This window comes from Pteropus vampyrus, unplaced genomic scaffold (genome assembly GCF_000151845.1).
Source record: "Pteropus vampyrus isolate Shadow unplaced genomic scaffold, Pvam_2.0 Scaffold64, whole genome shotgun sequence".
NCBI classification, from domain to species: domain Eukaryota; kingdom Metazoa; phylum Chordata; class Mammalia; order Chiroptera; family Pteropodidae; genus Pteropus; species Pteropus vampyrus.
This window is the reverse complement of record NW_011888845.1, coordinates 7,569,628-7,589,951: the sequence shown is the minus strand read 5'-3', so window position 1 is coordinate 7,589,951 and position 20,324 is coordinate 7,569,628. Positions and strand designations below refer to the sequence as shown.

Below are 20,324 nucleotides of genomic sequence, written 5' to 3'. Positions count from 1 at the left end.
CAGTCTATCTCCTGACACCTGGGATTCTGAATTTGATAACTCGTATGCGCAGATCCCATGCTCAGACATGCTGGTGTGCACTTTGTGTGTCTTTTGTTGAGTTTTACATGTTTAGCTCATTGTTGTTTCAAGGGGAGAGATCTGGGGACATCTCTGAGTCTGCCATGTTTCTCCAAAACTCCACAAATAATCCTTTTGGATTTGGAATTTTCAGTAGCTTATTCTTATTTGTGATGCATTGATATATAGAAATATTAAACTTATATGCTTAGTTATCTGAAATCTTAAAATATGACAATAATTTTTATAGGTTGTTGTGACAATGATCATTTAAAGTAAATGGTCAACTCTTTTAAGAAACAGTTCATACAGGCAACTGCTTTGGGATTCAGCACTCTAAGATCTGGGTGGCTTATGGTATTTTAGAGGAAATGGACTTTCTTATGGCAAGTGCTTTGGAGAAGTCCCTTCAGCTGCAGTGGAAATGTTCTGTTTAGATGCTTTAGTAAAACATTCTGAGGCTGAGTTTCCATACTGGCAGAAGCAATGAAGTCTTGCGACATCATGGAGGCCTCACATGCCAACCGAACCTGGGCTAATCTAGATTGAGAGACTGTGCAAGACAAATACCAGGATGGCATGTGTGTGCTAGCCCTTAAAGACGTTGTCTTTTTTATTCATGGCCTTATGGTTGTAGCGTTCAAAATGTGGCACCAGCAGGATAGTGACCAGGTTCTAACTGAAAAGGTTTCAGTGGTCGAAACCAGGTACACCACATATGGTTAGCAAGAGACTGTCCTGCTGTCTTAATTATATCTGTGGAGAGTGACACCATTCTTAGTGACTGGAGAGCAAGGTGCCCTACAGAAAGAAAGTCCATTGCATTTAGGAGCAAAGAACTTCTTGGGAAGCTCAGAGCTGCTGCTGTTGGGGATAGGCCAGTGATTTGGGTATCATATAGCGTGGGAGGTATTGTTAAAGAAGATGCTACTGGAAGCCTCTCAGAGGCCTGAAATGAGTACTGTCATAAACAATACCAGAAATAATTTTATAGTGTCCCCCATCACAGACCCCATCTGAAAGAGTACTCTGCTAACATTCACTATCTTCTCTATCTTTCTTTGGAGGTCAAGGAATTCAGCAAGGATTTTCCTTTACTTAAAACACTATAGGATGACTTTCTGGAGTTTGCTAAAGACAAAAACTTCCAGGCGCTTAATTTTGTAGAAACATTACCAACCTACATTGGTAGAATAGTAAAATTACAAGTGGTGCCCTGGAATCAGCAGATTTAGGCATTGGAGATCTAATTCTTGTGGACGTTAACCATTTGAATGTTTGTAAGCCAAAGAAAAAGAATGCTTTTTTTTTTTTTGTACCAGTGTACCTTACAACTCATCTGTGAAACTTTAGCCAAAGACCTTGAAAACTGACAGTTGTCTTCCATTTTTCATATGTGAACACAATGTAAGAAATTTGGTGTTCTCTTTCTCTTTCTAAACAACCTTGCAAACATAGTCACTATGGGATCAGAGTGGTCTGGAGTATGTTTCAGGCAACAGAATATTCTGTAAAGCACAAACTGAAGTGGCAATTAAAGAATGAAGGGCTAGACTGGATTCTTTTGATTTAAGGAAATTCCATGTGTACCAGTTTATGTTTTGTAATGTTGTCCCTGGTGACATAGAGCAAGCTGCCATGGATAGAGAATGCCTTTTATCAGCTGTAACTCTATGGCTTATGCTAGAAGAACACTGATGGCTTCTGAAGGGATAGCCATCATCAGCTTACCATAAAAATGCCGTTTGGAGAATACCTAGAATGCAGAGAAGATTCAACTAGAACATAAAACATTCTGTCTTTGTTCTGGGTTTCCTTGTGCTATAAATTTTTTCTAAACATGTCAGAGAAAACCTTTGTTTAACATGTTAACTTCGTTAGACCTGTTGTCATCCATGAGTCAGTTCCTTTTAAATTGTTATTTTCACATTGCTGAGAACAAATATTTCTTCTTTTTAAAAAATTCCAACTTATAGTAATTCTTTCCAGACTTCAGCTACCTATACTTCTACTTTTTCCCAGATAAAGTAGGTAATCCATTGTTGATTAGAGTGTGAACCAAAACTAGTCTAAGCCTTTATATATGTTAGCAATACTTAGTATCAAAATTCTCAGATTCTCTTCAGCTAAATAAATATACCTTTCTTTCTTAAAAAAAAAAAACAATTTATAACCGATACACCTTTTTTTCTGAGAAGAAATTAATTTGTTTTTTTCTTAAATGTATTTATTATGTGCTTTTAGAAAAAACAGGACAAAATATGTGTTCCATAGCAGAGCTCTCGTAGAGGGCCAAATCTAAGAATAAAACTGATTTTATAAAGTATAGTGCCCTATATGCCATTTTTGTTTATTTTTGCATTGTAATGAGTTTTAACGTTTATGAATTAATTTACTCTAGAGAACAAAATGTGCCATTTAAAATTTCTTATTTGAAAACAGTAAAGTTTCCTGCCATTTAATAGACAAAAGAGCCAAAATAAAACTAAACTGGTAACGCTTGATTTGTCTTTATCCCGCTTTTATTTATTTATTTATTTATTTATTTATTTATTTATTTATTTATCTATCTATCTATTTATTTATTTATTTATTTATCATATGTCTATGTTATTGGGTGGGGGACACACAGTGTCTAATCCTTCAGTTTCTCTGGGTCACGTCCATCCTATTGAGAAGGGACACACAGCTCGTGCTGAAGTCCTACAGTCTGTGCCAGTGTTGCTGCGGAGATGGGAAAGCTTTGAGCCCACCTCCTTATGTACAGATCAGATACCAAGGGTCTGAGAGCAAAGAGACTTGCCCATTGTTGCAGCTGCTTCAAAGCAGAGCCAGGATTGGAACCAAGGTGTCTTATCTCAATGGCAATGTCCAGCATTGATGTCTCAGTAGGAAATGAAGACCAGAGGGTGCAAGGTGGGAGGTGGATAGCTGACTGCAATCAAAGACATGGAGGCAGGATTCAGGCAAAGGAGCTTTCAGGAGTGGGTGCTTGCCACTTGGTGTGAAGAATTCCTGGGACTCCACCAGGTAAGCAGGAAGGAAGAGTCCCCTTCTGGAAGGGTCCAGGGGCCTGAGACAAAGTGGGCACGTCAGGGAGCTGCCCTGAATTTCTAGAGCCCTGAGTTGGCAATCTTGCTTTTATTTTTAAAAATATTATTTTGAATTTTCCTACATTGTGATGCTGTTATGAACTCATTAGGTTCACTGAGAAATATCTGCAAACATTTTTGTATTAATTTTCTAAGGTTGACATAACAAAGTATCACAAAGTGATAGCTCAGAACAGAAATTTCTTTTCTTAGTTCTGGAGACTAGAAGTTGTAAATCAATGTGTTGGCAAGGCCATGCTGCCTCTGAAATCTATAAGAGTATCCTTCTTTTCCTCTTCCTAGCTTCTGGTGGTTTGCTGGCAGTCTTTGGTGTTTCTTGGCTTATAGATTCTTCACTCAAATATTCCAATTTCACATGGCATTCTTCCCATGTCTCTGTCTCTTCAGATGGTCTTCTTTTTTTTTTAAGGACCCCAATTATATTGCATTAGGGGTTCACCCTACTCCAAAATGACCTCATCCTAACTTAACTTATTGCATCTGCAATGATCCTATTTCAAATAATGTCATATTCTAAGGTACTGGGGGTAAGGATTTCAGCATATGAATCTGGGGGGGAAACAGAATTCAACCCATAACATCTCTTACCCAGACGAACCTAGTCCTGTATAGTACTGTCAGCTGCCAATGATCAGCACAGAAACTCTTCTTCTCTAGTGAGAAATGGCAGTCACTACAAATATATCAAAACGTGAGCTATTTCTTCATGCTCTTTGGAAGCAGACCTCATCTGTTGTCTAATGTTCTAATTCTGTATGTGGACAAGTCATCATTCAGTTGTCCTTCCAGAAGTAGTCAGCGTCAAAGTCTGGACTGGCTGACAGGACATTTTCTTCTTGCTAATCATAACTTTAAATCTTGTAAAAACTTGTTTTTCTCCCAAATATAAAATATTAACATTCAGTAGAAAAATATACAGAATCTTTACATTAAAATCCCAGATAGTTGTATTGCTGGAGTGGGTTTTAGTTTTGGGGAGCATCTTTTGGACTTGGAGGATCATACACATTGGTCTTCTTATGCAGCCCGCAATCACCAAAAGGCTCAGTGTCTGGGAGACCAAACTCATCTGGTCCATAAACTAATTTTCCTGTTCATTATTGGTAATGTGAGATTTTGTAATTTTTCTGCTTTATGTTATCTTTGGACCAGCCTGTAGGCCAATAATACCAATCTAGGATAAATCACAAAAGTCATGCATACAGGATATAAAACTTTTTTTTTAAGTATATATTGCTATGTATTGGCTTATAAGTAGCCTCAACAATTTTTAAAAAGTAGACATGAAGCATATTCCTTTATCTTAAAACAATCTGATTACAAATTGACAATAAAGGGAAAAACAAGGTGTTTGGAAACCGAAAAACATTCCAGAAATAACTCCTGGGTTATAAACTTTTTAGAATTAACAGTAATAAAAGTACATATCAAAACTTGTCAGATGCAGACAAAGTGGTATTCAGAAAAAATTTATGATCTTAAATAAGTTTATTAAAAATGATATTTTATAGATTTCATGTTGGCTGTTTTCTACTTACTCATCTTTTAAAAGAGGTGCTGTCTATCCAGACTATATTTTTCAAAGACAAGATGTTGGATTGTCTTTTTCAGTCTCTTTATCTCTTTGAGTCATGACTGAATCAACTTTTCAGATTTATATTTGGAGGTCATGTTGAGGGAAAAAACATACTCAGGCTTTCATTTGAGGACAAACTAAATTAATCTCTCCTGTGCTTTGTGGAGATTCTTTCTGGATGTTTGCTTTAAGTAGTCTGTCAAATGGTGGTGTGGGTTCATCTTTTCTTATGTCTATATAGTACTTTAGTGAAAAGATAGGAGAGACAACCTTAGGGGCTGTTAGCAAGTGATGATTTAAATAAAAAATCTTGCTGGTTGTGTCTTTTCCTTTTGAAGAGATCAAGTTATGAGCAAGGTAAATTAGGAATTTACCTATGCTATACTTTGATCAAATTGGCAGAATTCAGGCAGATGTCAGGTGAATTGAAGTCCATAATCACTGCTATACTTGCCTCTGTGGTGGTTTTGTAATACTTACAGGAATCCCCCTTATTCTTTGTGTACCCAAGTAATGTGTACTCCAACAATATAATTTCCTTCTCCATTTTACTTTAAGTGAATATCCTTTACCTACTTTCTAGGTTTGCAGATTTCTCAACAAATTTATTCACTAAAAGCCCCAGTACACTCTAAGACAGTTTCAGATAACATACTAAATAAAAGCTGAAAGTTTGACCCAGGACCTTCTGCATTAAAAATGAAAACAGATATGGATTAGCAAACCCTGTCTCAGACTTTTAAATCAGAGTTCTGGGATTGGAGTGTCGGCGTCTGTAGTTTTAAAAAGTGGTTCTAATTCATTCCCTGGTTAAAAAAAAAAAAAATCAGTACATTAATTTATTATGTGGAAATTAACTAATTAACATTAATATGGTGGGTAGGTTGTAAATTATATTCCATCTGGCTTTATTTCTGAAACATGGCTCACCGTAAGTGAAACAATTTAGGGATTCAACAGGACTTGGAGCAAATCCCATTCTGCAACTCTGTGCCTTGGGCAAGTCGCTTACTCTCCCTGAGCCTCAGTTTTCTCACTTGGGGATAATATCATCTATGACAAAGTATTTGTTTAGTGGGTTAAGATCTTGTTGTCTAGCAATATGGTTGGATACATAATGCTGAAAATAGTAGGTGATAAGATCCCAAACATTCTAAGTAGAATGACTAAAAAGTGGCCAAAGCTGTCTTGAGACATAAAAAGTTCATATAATAGAAGATCTGCAGGCTAGACTGATCAGAAAAAGGGTTTATTTGAAGAGATTTGTTAGCCTAAAAGGCATAACCCTGACTTCCTGTTTTGGTACATCCGATATAGCTTCTCTCTCATGCTGTGGCCTCACTCTGGCAGACAGTCCTCAAAGTACAGGGTCCAATTAAAATGGCTCTAACTGTACCTCCTGCATATCAGCCCTGGCCATTAGGAAACACTCTTGTCCCACTGTTTATAAAGTAGGAGCTTGTCTCCACTGCAACCCACCTTCAGGGATAGGAGATACAATATAACAGACAGAAACACAATGTTAAGGAGAAAAAAGACTATTTTTAGGTTGTATCATACTGAATAAGATTATTTAATATACTAGTTACATATATTTAACTCCTATGACTCACTGTCAGCTCTGTGTATATCTATGATAATATTTCATTTGAGTACTTTTCTGTCCTTTTAGCTAAAACCTAGTATCATCTTGAGGCTTCCCCATCCTAGAACTGCCAGTAAACCCTGTGATCTTATTTAGTTCAAAGTGAGAAATGGAAGGAGTCTATCTTTTACATGCTGAACAGAGAGATTTGGAGTCTGACATCTGCTGCCATTGTTTCTCATGGCCACAATGCTGCTACCTGGGACCAAAGTTGTAGATCTTTTTTTTAACTTTGTGCCATGTGATTAGTCATTATTCTCTAGGGACTTCTCCTAATGCATGCAAAGGACCTAGGTACTTGATAGTCAATAACCGGTAACTTCTTGAGCCACATTTACTGGGCTATGATGCATGTAGAACTGTAATTGTATCTGTTTGACAGTTATGGGACATGCAACTAAAAGGTTTGCAGTTTGTCCTACATTAGGGGCTCTTAATCTTCTTATCTGGTTGACTATAATTGGCATTGCTCACTGACATAAATTCTTTGAGACTAGTTAGATAGAGGTGGCTATTTGTCCACAGACTTCTAATGTTGGAATTACTAAGGCTCCATAGGCATTATTTTTCTTCAGCTGCACAATCTCCTTTGGTAATCTCATGCATTTCCATGGCTTTTGGTACCACTTTTAAGCAAACAACTCAAATTCTTATCTCTAGCTCAGTCCACAGTTTTATTCTCCTGATGCTTATGTTACATTGTCTACATTTTTCATATTTTCACAAGCATTTCACACATAATGTTTTAAAGACTGAACTCCTGAGTACCATCCCTCAGACTTGCTTTATTTCCATTTAGTAATTGGTGCCATCTCCCTTTCCAGCTTCTCATACAAGAAAACACCCTTTAAAATCCATCATCCCTTGCCTAGAATGCTCATCTTATTTTTAACCTCGTCTACCTCCATCCATTTTCCACACAGCAACTGAAGTGATCTTTAAAAAAAGAAAAGGTTAACCTCCCTAGCTGGAAACCTTTTAATAACTTCCAGTGGTACATAAAATAAAACCAGTAGCTTGACAATGGCCGTAAGGCCTTGCATAGTTTGATCTCTAAGTATTCAAACATTATCTTTTGCCATCCTTCCCCTTGCTCATTTTCTATAACTGTCTTGCAGACACTGAGGCACTAAGCTTATTTGCACTTCACTATCTTTGTACCTGCTTTCCTTTCTGCCTGTATATCTTCCTCAACATGCTGAGCCCCTGCCTCCACACTCCTTACCTAGTTTGCTACAATGAAACAACTCTGTTTAAATGTTACTTCTTCATGGAGGGCTTTTCTCCTATCTTCCCATTATTCTCTTATCATATCAATAACTAGAAGTTATTGCACTTTTTGAAATTTGTGTGTTTGATCATTTAGTGCTTATCTCCCATACTAGATAAGTGAGTTCCATAATGATACTGACTTTGTCTGTTTTGTTCAGTGTTGAATAAATGGAAAGTAAGACAGTGCCTGGCACAATCTGCTAAATGGATGAATTAATGAAGAGAATATGCAAGGAATGGATACAGGAGATGCAAAGTTTTATTCTCTGTGCTTGTAGAAGGGGTTGATTTATAAGATGTTAGTTTGCCTCTACTCCACAGTTTATGGATGTGTCTTCTCTCTTCTTGTTGCTAAGTTTCCTTTTTTTAAGAAAAGCTCACAATTTGCTGTTCCTGATAGCAATCTCCACCACCACTGTCATCACTATGTTTTTTCTATTCCTTCCTCTTCTTTCAAGTAGGACAAGGTGTTCTCGCTGAAGCCACAGAAATATAAAGTATAACTGAAATTATGTAGTTTTGTTTTATGCTAGTGAAATGGGAATGAGACAAGTATAAAACAGTTAAAGTCTATAGTGTTTCATGGGGAGCTTGTTAAAAGATACCTAATTCCTGAACTTCATCTCCAGAGTATCTGATTCAGTAGATCTGGGTTGGGCTCTGGGAATTTTAAATTGTGACAAGGCCCCCTGGAATGGTATGTTATGGTAGGATTTGGTAGGGGATGAGAGTGGAAAACCTCCCAGAGATTAAATTTGCATTAGTTTTATTTCCTTCAGGGAGAAAAGCTGCCTCTGTGTCACAATAAAGTTGGGAACTTGAAAATCTGCTGAATTCAGAGAGCACAGGTAGAGAATATCTTGCAATCACATAAAAGGAGAAGCCCTAACTCTTTTGGGAGAGAGTTTCCAGACCTGGAGTGAAGCGTGGCTCACCTGGGAATTTAGGGGGAAGTGAGTCTTTAGAACTCTGAGGTGAGAGGTATCAGAGATGTTTGGACCCAGGACTCTGGGACCTGGCTCATACCTGGAATATGTCTGGGAGATAAATTGAAAGGTGAACACTGGAGGTGTAACATTTTGTGCTTCAGTCTAGTGGGGTGAGAGGGCTCCATTTCTGAGCACGGCACTGAGTACATGCCTTTGCCTCAAGTGCCAGTGGGCTTTTTCTCAGCATCCACAGTGACTCCAGAGCAGAGGACACAGTCTCTGCCATTGTGTATTGGGCCCATCCTTCAGGAACTACTTTGTGGTGTGGAACGACCTCACTAAGATATGCTGATATTTTAGGTGACTGGAACTTAAAAATAGGAAATAAGTGGAATCAAATGTCTTTTGAAAATTTGGACTATGGGTTAGAAATGAAGCAGGAAAATCGCTCATGGATTTCTATGAAGCTGACAACTTGTCCATCACAAACACATGCTTCAAGCAACTGAACAGATGACATAGACATCACCAAATGGCCAATATAGAAATCAAATAGACTATTTAATTGGGAGCAGGAGATGGAGAAGTTGTATTCTCTCTGTCGAAACAAGACCAAGAGCAGATTGCAATATTGACCACAAACTCTTAATATCAAACATTAGATAAATGGACCTGGAAGATATTGTTCTGAATGGAGTAAGTCAGACAGAGAAAGACAAATGCCCTATAATATCACTTACATGTGGAATTAAGAAAGTAAAAAAACAAAACAGAAACAAATAGATACAGAGAACATTTTGATGGTTGCCAGATGGAAGGGGGGTTGAAAGGGTAGGTAAAAAGGGGGAGAGGATTAAGAAGTACAAATTGGTAGTTACAAAACAGTCATAAGGATGTAAAGTACAGCATAGGGAATATAGCCAATAATGTTTGTAATAACTATGATTGGTGTTAGATGGGTATTGGACTTATTGGGTGATCACTTCGAGAGTTATATAAATGTCTAGTCACTGTCTCATACACTTGAAACTAATATAATATTGTATGCCAACTGTAATTGAAAAAAAAGTAAGCTGAAGAAGAGCACTAAAAGAATCATAGTGACAAAATATAATGTAAATAATCTTCCTGATGGATTTAAGGTCTACATAAAAAACAAATTTGTACTGTTGAACTTAGGTGACGAGAACCAGAAGAACTGTGGACTGAAACTAGAAATATTACTAGAGAAGAATGTGAAAAGAAAATACCAGAAGTAAAAAGGAAAGTAAACCTGGGATAAATGACGGAAGAAACACTAAAAATTGTTAGAGACAGAGGCAAAAGCCAAATGCGACAAAATTAGTATTAGAATCCTGAGCTCACTTTTTCAACAACTGTCACATAGAGGTAAAGGGAACTATTAAAATAGTCAATATAAGGAGATAGAAGAGAATAGCAATGAAGGCAAAACAAGAGATCACTATGAGAAGATTCAAGAAATAAAAGGGAAATTCAAACCTAGATTGGGAATACTGAAAGACCCACAAGGAAGCACATTTTTTGACCAGGAGAAAATGAAGGGAAGGTGGAAACAATATACTAAAAATCTGTACAGGAGAGGCAAAGGGTGACAGATACTTTTGAAAGAGATTCCTGTGATGAAGAATCTATAATTCTTGAAAGTGAAAGCTGCCCTGAAAGTACTGGGAAGAAATAAATCACCGGGAGTAGATGGAATTACCCACAGAATTACTTCAGGCCACAAAGACTGAATCTATCAAAGTCTTAACAAGAATGTCAATAAATAAGGAAAACAAAACAATGGCCTTCGGATTGGAAACATTCAATACACATCCCAGTCTTCAAAAAAGGAGATGCTGAGGAGTGCAACAGCTATAGGACCATTGCTCTAATTTCCCACGCAAGTAATGTGATGCTCAAGGTGATGTGACAAATTCTACCTTCTGTGAAGCAAAAAAATGCCAGATGTTCAAGTTGGATTTAGAAAAGAAAGAGGCATTTGAGATCTAATTGCAAGCATTTACTGGATACTGGAGTGCTCCGAAGAATTCCAGAAGAAGATTAGTCTACGTTTTATAGACTCCAGTAAAGCCTTTGGCTCTATGGATCATGAAGACTATGGGCATGCCTCAGCACTTGATTGTCCTGATGCATAACCTGTATTATGGACAGGAAGCCACTGTCATGACAGAATATGGAGAGGCAGAATGGTTTCCTATAGGCCAGGGTGTCAGACAAGGGTGCATTCTTCTTTGTTTAATCTGTATGTAGAATATATTATAGGAAAAATTGGTAGACTCAGAGGAATGAGGAGTGAAAATTGGTAGAAAAAATATCAATAACTTAAGATATGCAGTTGACACCATCTTACTGGCAGAAAGTAGCGATGATTTGGAATGACTTCTGATGAAAGTGAAAGAAGTGCCAAAGCATTTAACAAAAGTATGACTACAAAAATTATGGCTATGGAAGAAATACACAACTTTGACATAGATGATAAAGGCATTGAAATTTTTAAAGATTTTGCTTACCTTGGTTCAGTCATCAATTCAAATGGAGACTGCAGCCAGGAAATCAAGAGAAGTGGCAGCAAGGGAAGAATTAGGAAAGCTCATCAAGAGGAAAGATGAGTCATTAGAGACCAAGGCTAAGAGCATCCACAACCTCGTATACCTAGTTACTCTATAAAGATGCAAGAGTTGGACAGTGAAGAAGGCTGATAGGAAATAATTGATTTATTTGTAATATGGTGTTGGAGGAGAGCTCTATAGATATCCTAGACCACCAGAAAGATGAAAAGTATGTTCTAGAGCAAATTAAACCTGAAACATCACTGGAGGCAAAAATGACAAAGCTGAAGTTGTCCTACGTCAAACCCATCATGACAAGGCAGTTCTTTAGAAAAGAATAATACTGATAAAAATGGAAGGCAGCAGGAAAAGGGGAAGATCAAATATGAGACGAGTCGACTTTGTAAAAGAAGCCACAGACATTAGTCTATAGAAACTGAGCAGGACTGTTTAGGACAGGACACGGACATCACTCATTCATAGGGTCGCCAGGAATTGGAGCTGACTCAGCAACATGTAATACAACATGTAATCACGTCTAAGGAGCCTATGACATTCACTGCAGTCCTTATTGTTAGCTCATGCATGTTAGATGACAGTATTGGACGAACTCTAACAGAAGTGGCTTAGGCAGCTATCCTAAAAGATTCACCACTCTGAGGGTGGCCAGCATCTCAAAACCTATACCTGTAAGTTGCTAAAGACTTTGCCTAGATTCTGTCCTTCAGACAGGATTTTCTAGGCTCTTTCCTAACACTCAGAATATTGAATCAGGAAAGAACTGGATTAAAGTTGGGAGGCCTTCCTCTTACCTTCTCACCAGATATTTATGAACAATAACACACTCCTGGACTATAATAGAAAGGTGGTGGTAGGAGCCTTGGAGGAGGTAGACTGGGCTTCTGGACCTCCTCCTGTTAGTAGCAGGTGGGGCACCTTCTGGGGACATGTAGTTTGCGTTTTGTGTTTTGTTGCAGCACCCTAGTTACAGGCAGGCAGGCTGAGCATGTGTCTACCTATTATGACTCAAAGTAAACTATGAAGGTTTCACTACACAGCAATGTGTATTTCTGAGATAACAGAATAATCATCATTATTAATGCATGAGGCAAAGAGTTTCAGAGTTGAAGGAAACCTAGAAATTATGTAGAGAACAGCTTATGGACCAATAAGGAGATTCTCTTTATTATACCTTTCTATTATATCTCTTAATTGAATACTTCCAGTGATAGGAAATTGGGAACCTCTTAGGCTATTTCATTAATGAGCTTTTATTTTATCAGAATTTGATAATATTTTAGTATCTGATAGTTAACACTTCTGATTATTTTTGTGTTCAAACTATTCTTGGCTATTTTTTTGCTGGGTCATTTAATCTTTCAGCTGAGTTTCAAAATCATTTTGTTAAGTTCTAAGTTTATACATTAATTTAGAGAGATTTGAAATCCTTGTAACATTTTTAATTCAAGGATATGTTTATATCTGTTCATTTGTTCAAGTTTTATCCTATCAATCCCAATAAAGTTTATTTAGGTCCTGGAGATTTCATGTTTGTTTTATATTTCATTTTGTTAATGGGATCTTTTTCTATCTTGTTTTCAAATTGGTTATTGTAAGAATATATGAAAGCTATTGGATTTCATATATTTGGTACTAAATAATTTAATATATGAATTCCAATAATATTTCAGTTAATTCTCATATTATCCAGGTAGAATACTAAATTCATTTAATGTAGTGATCATTTTGCTTTTTTCAAAAGTGAAGAGTTTCCAGATTTGTTGCATTGGCTGGAACTTCTGAAACAATTAAAACAAGGATTTATCTTTCCAATAATGATATCACTCATTTCTATTTCCTACATTGTTGCATTGGTTAAAATATTTTCACACTGCACTCTATAAAATTTTATCTTTCTTGTTTTGAAGTAGATGAGTTTGGGGACTCTTTTCAAATGTGTTACTGAGGCCTCTACCAATTTTATCTCTCCTCTCATTCAAAATTACTTGAATTATTGTCATTGCTACTCACAGAACAGTAAGATGACAGCAAATTAAGTTTGGAAACAAGAATAAACCAACTAAGTAATTCCAGGGCTCTTACATATTAACAGTCAGAGTTGGGGGGATATTTCTTTTCTATTTTTAATCAAATGCATACTTATTTTATATACTGTATTGTTGAAATCCAAATGTTCTTAACATTTGATGTTTGATTTAATTTTTATAATTGAAAAAAATGTCTTACAAATACCAATCTTTTTGTATTAGCCTAGGGTATCTAATTTGGAAACAGTAGCTCATTTAAGGTACACACAAAAAAAGGGATTGTATATTATAGCGATATTAAATTTTTATCTAAAAATTTAGTTACACATGGTTATAAATAGTAACACCTAAGTTATACTTAATAAAATCATATTGCTAATTATAAATAAAATAAAACTCAACTCTTTTAAAGTATCTTGAATTTATTTTAAAATTTGCTTTTCATAAAGTTTATATTTTTGTAAAAGGATCACAATTTGTAATTTACAATAGATAAATGGATGTAAATATTTTTGACTTTTGTATGACATGCCCACATAGATTGACATTTTGATTGTTATTTTAAAAATTTTGTGTTTATATGTCATTGGCTCAGGTCAGGTTGTATGTTAGTCTAAGTGTTTATCTATAAACGTACATTATAGGAAAATGCAGTATGTACAATAATGAAGTCTTAAGCACAGATGAATGAAGAAATCCATTTACTTTAAAGCTCAAGAAATGAGGAGAAACTGGGATTTTTCTTTCTTTCTTGACAGACGCATTCATTCTGTCTGACATTTCTTCAGTTCCTGAAGTGTCTCCAGGCTAACTGTACAGTATATACAGACTCCAACCTTGGATGAGAGAACACTGATCTTATCAGTTTTGATGTGATATGAGCTCAGGGATCAGGAAGATAAGGGATGTTTTTGTGGTTCTGAAAGATCATTATCTGCTTGTTTTAACCACATATACGTATTTCCAGATTTTTTTTTTTGATGGATATCTAATTTCCCCTTATAATTTTTCCTTCATTTCCTTTTCATTTGTTTTGTCTGTGAAGTTGAGATAAATCTGTCAAGGTGGTAGCTGATTTTATGTTGTATGTTGTGTCTGATGTGTACTTGCTTTTGTGATCACTTTGATTGCTGTTACTGCTACCATATAATTTTAGTACTAGATCTTCCTTGCTCTGTAAAACTAATTACTTTTATACTTGTTCTGACTAGGAAGTTGGATTACAATCTGAATAATACACATGAGTAGAACTGTAGGCTTACCGTTAGAAAATAGCTTTTATATAGGGAAGAAATGGTTGTAGCACATAGGAAGCATGAGTTTTAATGATATTCAGCTGTTCATAGAAAGCAAGGAAGTTCTTCTCACCTTGTCCTATCCTAATTTCTGGTTTATAGCTGAAAAAAATTCTCATAATGAAAGCGTCATCTCTTTTGGGTTAGGGTGATACTTTATGTAAAAATAAATTCTTGCGCCATCATATGACTATGATAAATTTAGTTCAGCAGATCAGTTCTGTTAAAATAACATTTATTAATCATCTCTATGTGTCATGAACCAGAGGTACCGTACTGTGCACTGGAAATATCCCAATAAATGAACTAGCATCCAAGCTCTTGAGAAACTCTAGAATGGTGGTTTCCAATACTGAGCATGAACAATTCTGAATAATGTAATGTAATAATTTATAAAGAGGGAAAGGACTCTAAAATGGGATTATAAGGTTTAATATAAAAAGTAGGTGCTCAGTAAATATTGTAAAATTAGCTGTCTTTGTTTTTAGATTTGATGAAGTGCTTTTCATTAACAAGAAATGATTATTTCAATATTATAGTTAATGCTTTAAAATTGCTACATTTTTGATTTCTTACTCTGTTCCCAGTACTTTACATAAAAATCTTTGCACTTTTTTCTATTGATATTTTAATAAGTTAATACATACTTGTTATAATAACTCTGGAAATTCCATGAAAATATAGTGAAGACCACAAAAATCACCAGTAAGTCCATCATTCAAAGATGGTAATGATAAATATTTTGGCATAGATTTTAAGTTACTTTTTAAATGTATATTTTGCACAGATATTGGCAATTTAAATGAAATTAGTAATGTACTGTATTCTTTTATTTTTCACTAAAGTAATTCATTTATTCATTAACTTACAAAATATTTATTGAAAATCTTCATTGGTTAAAATATTCTTCCACAACATTTTTAGTGACTTTATTGTATTCCATTTTCCTGAAGCATGGTGATCTATTCAAATAGTCAAGTACTGTTGGCCTTCTCTGGTGATCACACTTTGAGCCACAATAAAAAATGTAGAATGACTTTCTTAAATTGGAATTGCTCTGTTAAGGTGTGTATATATTTTAGAGATAATAGTATATGTTTTCAAAAAGCTCTCCAGGAAAGTTGCGTTAACTTTTATTGCATGAAGTAGTATATGAAAGTGTTCATTTCCCAGTACTCTAGTCACCATTGTCAAAAAAGAAAAAAAAAATTGTCCTTAGTCTTAATTCATATTTTCTTTTTTTGCTTAAAAGCGGGGTTGATTATTTTATTTTTTCATGTATTATGTATTTTAATATTTTTTTAAATTAAACTTATTGGAGTAACAGTTAATAAAATTATATGTTTCACACAATTCAAGAATACATCATCTGTACATTGCATTGTGTGTTCATCACCTAGAGTCAAATCTTCCATCACCTGCTTTGCCTTTATCTGCCTCCTCCCCAAACTGATAATCACTAAACTGTTGTCTGCCTCTATGAGTTGTTTGTCTATCTTCTTTGTTTGTTGTTTTCAGTTTTAGATCCCACATCTGAGCGAAATCATAAGGTTCTCAACTTTTCTGTCTGACTTATTTTCACTTAGCATGATACTCTCAAGAGCCATCCATGTTGCAAATGGCATTATTTCCTCTTTTCTTATGGCTAAGTAATATTCAATTGTGTATATGTACCAAATCTTCTTTATCCAATCATCTGTCAGTAGACACTTGGGTTGTTTCCATGTCTTGGCCACCATGAATAATGCTGCAGTGACTATCAAGGTGCACATACCTTTATGGATGAATGTTTTCAAATTTTTGGAGAAGATACCCAGAAGAGAGATTGCTGGATCATATTACCCAAAGCAATATACAGATTTAATGTAATCCCCATCAAAATCGCAATGGCATTTTTTAAAGAAATAGAACAAAAAACCATCAGATTTGTATGGAATCAGAAAAGACCTCGAATAACCAAAGCAATCCTGAGAAAAAAAGGACAAGTTTGGAGATATCACATTGCCTGACTTCAAATCATACTACCAAGTGACAATAATCAAAACAGCATGGTATTGGCATAAAAAACAGACACAAAGACAAATGGAACAGAATTGAGAACCCAGAAATAAACCCAAATATATATCGGCAAATAATTTTTGACAAAGGAGTCAAAAACCTACAATGGAGAAAAAGCCTCTTCAGTAAATGGTACTGGGAAAATTGGAAGGCCACCATACAAAGGAATGAAGCTAGACTGCTGTCTGTCACCATATACCAAAATTAACTCAAAATGGATCAAAGACCTAAATGTAAGACCTGAAACAATAAATTGCATAGAAGAAAACATATATACTAAACTCATGGACCTTGGTTTTAGAGAGGATTTTTATGAATTTATCCTCAAAGCCAAGGGAAATAAAAGCAAAAATAATTGAATGAGACTATATCAAACTAAAAAGCTTCTGCACAGCAAAAGAAAACATCGGCAAAACAAAGAGGCAATCTTCTGAATGAGAGAAGATACTTGCAAGGGTCACCTCTGATAAAGGGCTAATATCCAAAATATATGAAGAACTCATACAACTCAACAACAAAAAAGCAAACAATTCAATTAAAAAATTGGCAGAGGATCTGAACAGACACTTCTGAAGACATACACATGGTCAAGAGAGATATGAAAAGATGCTCAATTTCACTAGCTATTAAGGAAATGCAAATCAAAACCACAATGAGATACCACCTGTTAAAAATGGCTATCATCAACAGAACAAGTAATAACAAGTGTTAGAGAAGTTGTGGGAAAAAAGGAACCCTACTACTCTGCTGATGGGAATGTAAGAATGTAAATTGGTACAGCCACTATGGAAAACAGTATAGAGGATCTTTAAAAAATTAAGAATAGAATTGCTTGATCATATTTTTATCCATTTTTTATTGTCATTTTTTTTCACACTACTGTGTGAAATATCTTGATAGTAAGGATAATAGTCCTCTAGCTCTCTTACATATGGGCTTATTTTTTTTTTTAAGTTTATTTGCTTTTGGCTTTTGATTTTTATATGTACAAGTTAATTTTTGTAAGTAAAATCTATCAACTTCTTTCATTACGTTTTCTGCTTTTCTGTTTATGCATAAAAAGTCTTATCAGATCAAAATAAGAGTAACTGAAATTTTCTTATAGTACTTTTTGATTTCATTGCGCATTTTACTTTTTAATATATTGGTAATTGATTTTGGTGTATGTAGTGAAATATTTTCTGAGTCCACAGTATGACTGGATAATACATTTCTGTTGACTTTATACATGAATTCCAACAGGATTAAGTACAGACCTTCTGGGTTCAGCTTTTTTCACTCAAAATTCTGTAGACATTGCTTTATTATGTCTTATTCTTTAATGACAATGAGTCGATTTTCCTTTTTTTCATGTGAGATTTATTCTTTCCTCATTTAGTATACACGAATCATTATTCTTAAAATTGAAAACTTACCAAGATATGTTCAGATGTTTGCCTAATTTTCATTAATTATGATGAGTTCTTTTTAATATGTAGATTTATATGTATTTTTTAAGTTTAGGAAAATTTTCTTGTATTATAACTTTTTGTACTATTTTGATTCCATTTGTTTTCTCCTCTCTAGTAGCTCTAATTTATATGTAATGGTGAATCCCTTTTCTACATACCTACTATTTTCTCTTATGACTTTTATCTCTTAGTTATTCTCTCTGCATTACAAGTAAAATTGTAGAGTTTTTTTTTCCCATAAGATTTTCTATTGTGTTGATTCTAATCTCTTCTGTGCTTCTAAGACCTTCAGTTTAAATTCAAGGACCATGGTTTTGTGTCTTTAAGGTCTTTATCTCATCTAGCTCCTCTACTTCTCAGCAAGATAGCCTTTCAGGTTAGACTGTTTTCTTATCAGTTCATCTTTGATCTCTTCTGTTTTTATAGTCATTTATATTTTTAAAAAATTCGAAGGATCAGATTATACTAGTATTATGATAAATCCATGAAACCGGTATAAACTCAGTGCCACCAAGCCATGGATTTTGAAAAAGAATATGCTTGCACGTATGAGACCTAACTCCTGAGTTTTAATGAGATTACTTCAGTGATTTATTATTTATCTTTCAATTTAATTGTTATTGTATTGTTTATGTTATTATAGAGCCCCTCCCTCCCTTACTATTTTGTTTCCTCTGATTTTTTCTTCTATCTTGAAGCCTCTGTTCTGATTTCGGTATAGTTTACTTTGGTATTGTAAGGTGCCATGTACTCTCTGACTAGGAAGTTGTAAGATTTTCTTCCCAAATTCTTGAAAATTTGAATCATTCATTCAAAAAATGGGTAAAGTGCTAGCATATGCTTAAGTGTGTGTCAGACATTTCTGGAATTTGATGAGCTCTTTTAATTAGGGTACTCAAGTTTTTCTGTAGTTCAGATAAATTTTATCTGTTATCTCATTTTGTTCCCCCCTACCCAGAACCACCTATCCTTTGTTATCTGCACTTGAAGTCCCTTATCTTTTCCCTGAAGATATGTGTTTTTAGATATTTATCCTTTTGGGACCTGAATTAGTGGCCGAAGAGATTTTTTAAAATATCCATCTTTTTCTTAAATCTATTTACAAGTTTTTAATTTGAAAATTATGTTATTTTTAGAAAGTCTTTTGTCATGTGGAATTTCAGTTTTCTTATGTCTTCTTACGTTTTTTGGTTCAGTATTCATCTTTGCCTCTGGCAGTTCGATTTCGCAAGGTGGCATGGTCTGTTAGGTCTCTCTAGCTGCTGATGTCCATTAAGGACAGTGAGTAGGTGGGAAAGAAGAAGTCAGCAGCTGCTCCACTGGAATTGTAATTAGGAGTTGCATTGGCTTTAAGACAGAGGGAAACGGGCTCCTTCCTACCTACCCAGAATTTCACATAGTCCCACCGTTGGACATTCCTGTTTGTTATTGGTAATATGTTTTATAGATTTTATGTTATGCATCATGGACCACTTCTCAATCAGAAAAATTCTTGATTTTATTCCATAACAACAACAAAAATTTAGCTCAGTTTTACCCCTTGACATTTTTCTCTTTTTTTTACTAGATCTGTTTTGCAGAATTTTGTTACCTAAAATTTATTTGGAATAATATAATGACATTACAAACACTGACAGGTACTATTTTTGTCAGTGAAGATTTAGAGTATAATTCCATATAACCTGCTGTTGTCCAAATATTAATGATGTATAAAAACTAATGGGGCATGAAGAAATATACATATTTTACTTAAAAATTACTTTTTATCATCATAATTTCTATATTTTATTTTATTTTTCTCTTTCTGCTCCGTGGCTGAGTGTCAGAGGAGTAACTATTCCCCGAAAAAGGGAACGATCTTCTTCCAAAGGCATTTCCATGGCACCTCAGTAAATCAGCTAGGAAAGGCACCTAAGAGACTGGTAACTCAGCACCCTGGGCTCTGTCCTCCTCTCATTACACCTTCCTTCCTGAGCATGATGAGGCTATATTTATTCCCTAAAACAGGCTCTCTATGTGAATGTTTGAAAAAATACTTATTTTTGGCTTTTCGGAAACTTTAGGAACATGTTTCACTTCTTGTACATAAAAATACATTTCTGTATGCATATTTTGACCAGTGGGTGCATGAGTACATATAATCTGTGTATATAGGTCTCTTTTTCTAATTCTTTTCCTTCCTCCTCCTTCCTGATATGTGTTTCAATTTACATTTATTGAGTAACCTGATACATAATAAACATTGTAAGTATTGAGGATAGAGAAATAAAATATGAAATACTCCTATGTGTGCATATATAATTT

General features: G+C 35.0%; 2 pseudogenes; both read left to right on the top strand.

The window, feature by feature from the left end:
* Positions 1 to 1,433, top strand: part of LOC105292823 — a 35,856-nt pseudogene extending 34,423 nt beyond the window's left edge.
* A 1,576-nt stretch (positions 1,434 to 3,009) lies between these two features.
* The window catches only part of LOC111740484, a 79,518-nt pseudogene continuing 62,203 nt past the window's right edge, over positions 3,010 to 20,324 (top strand).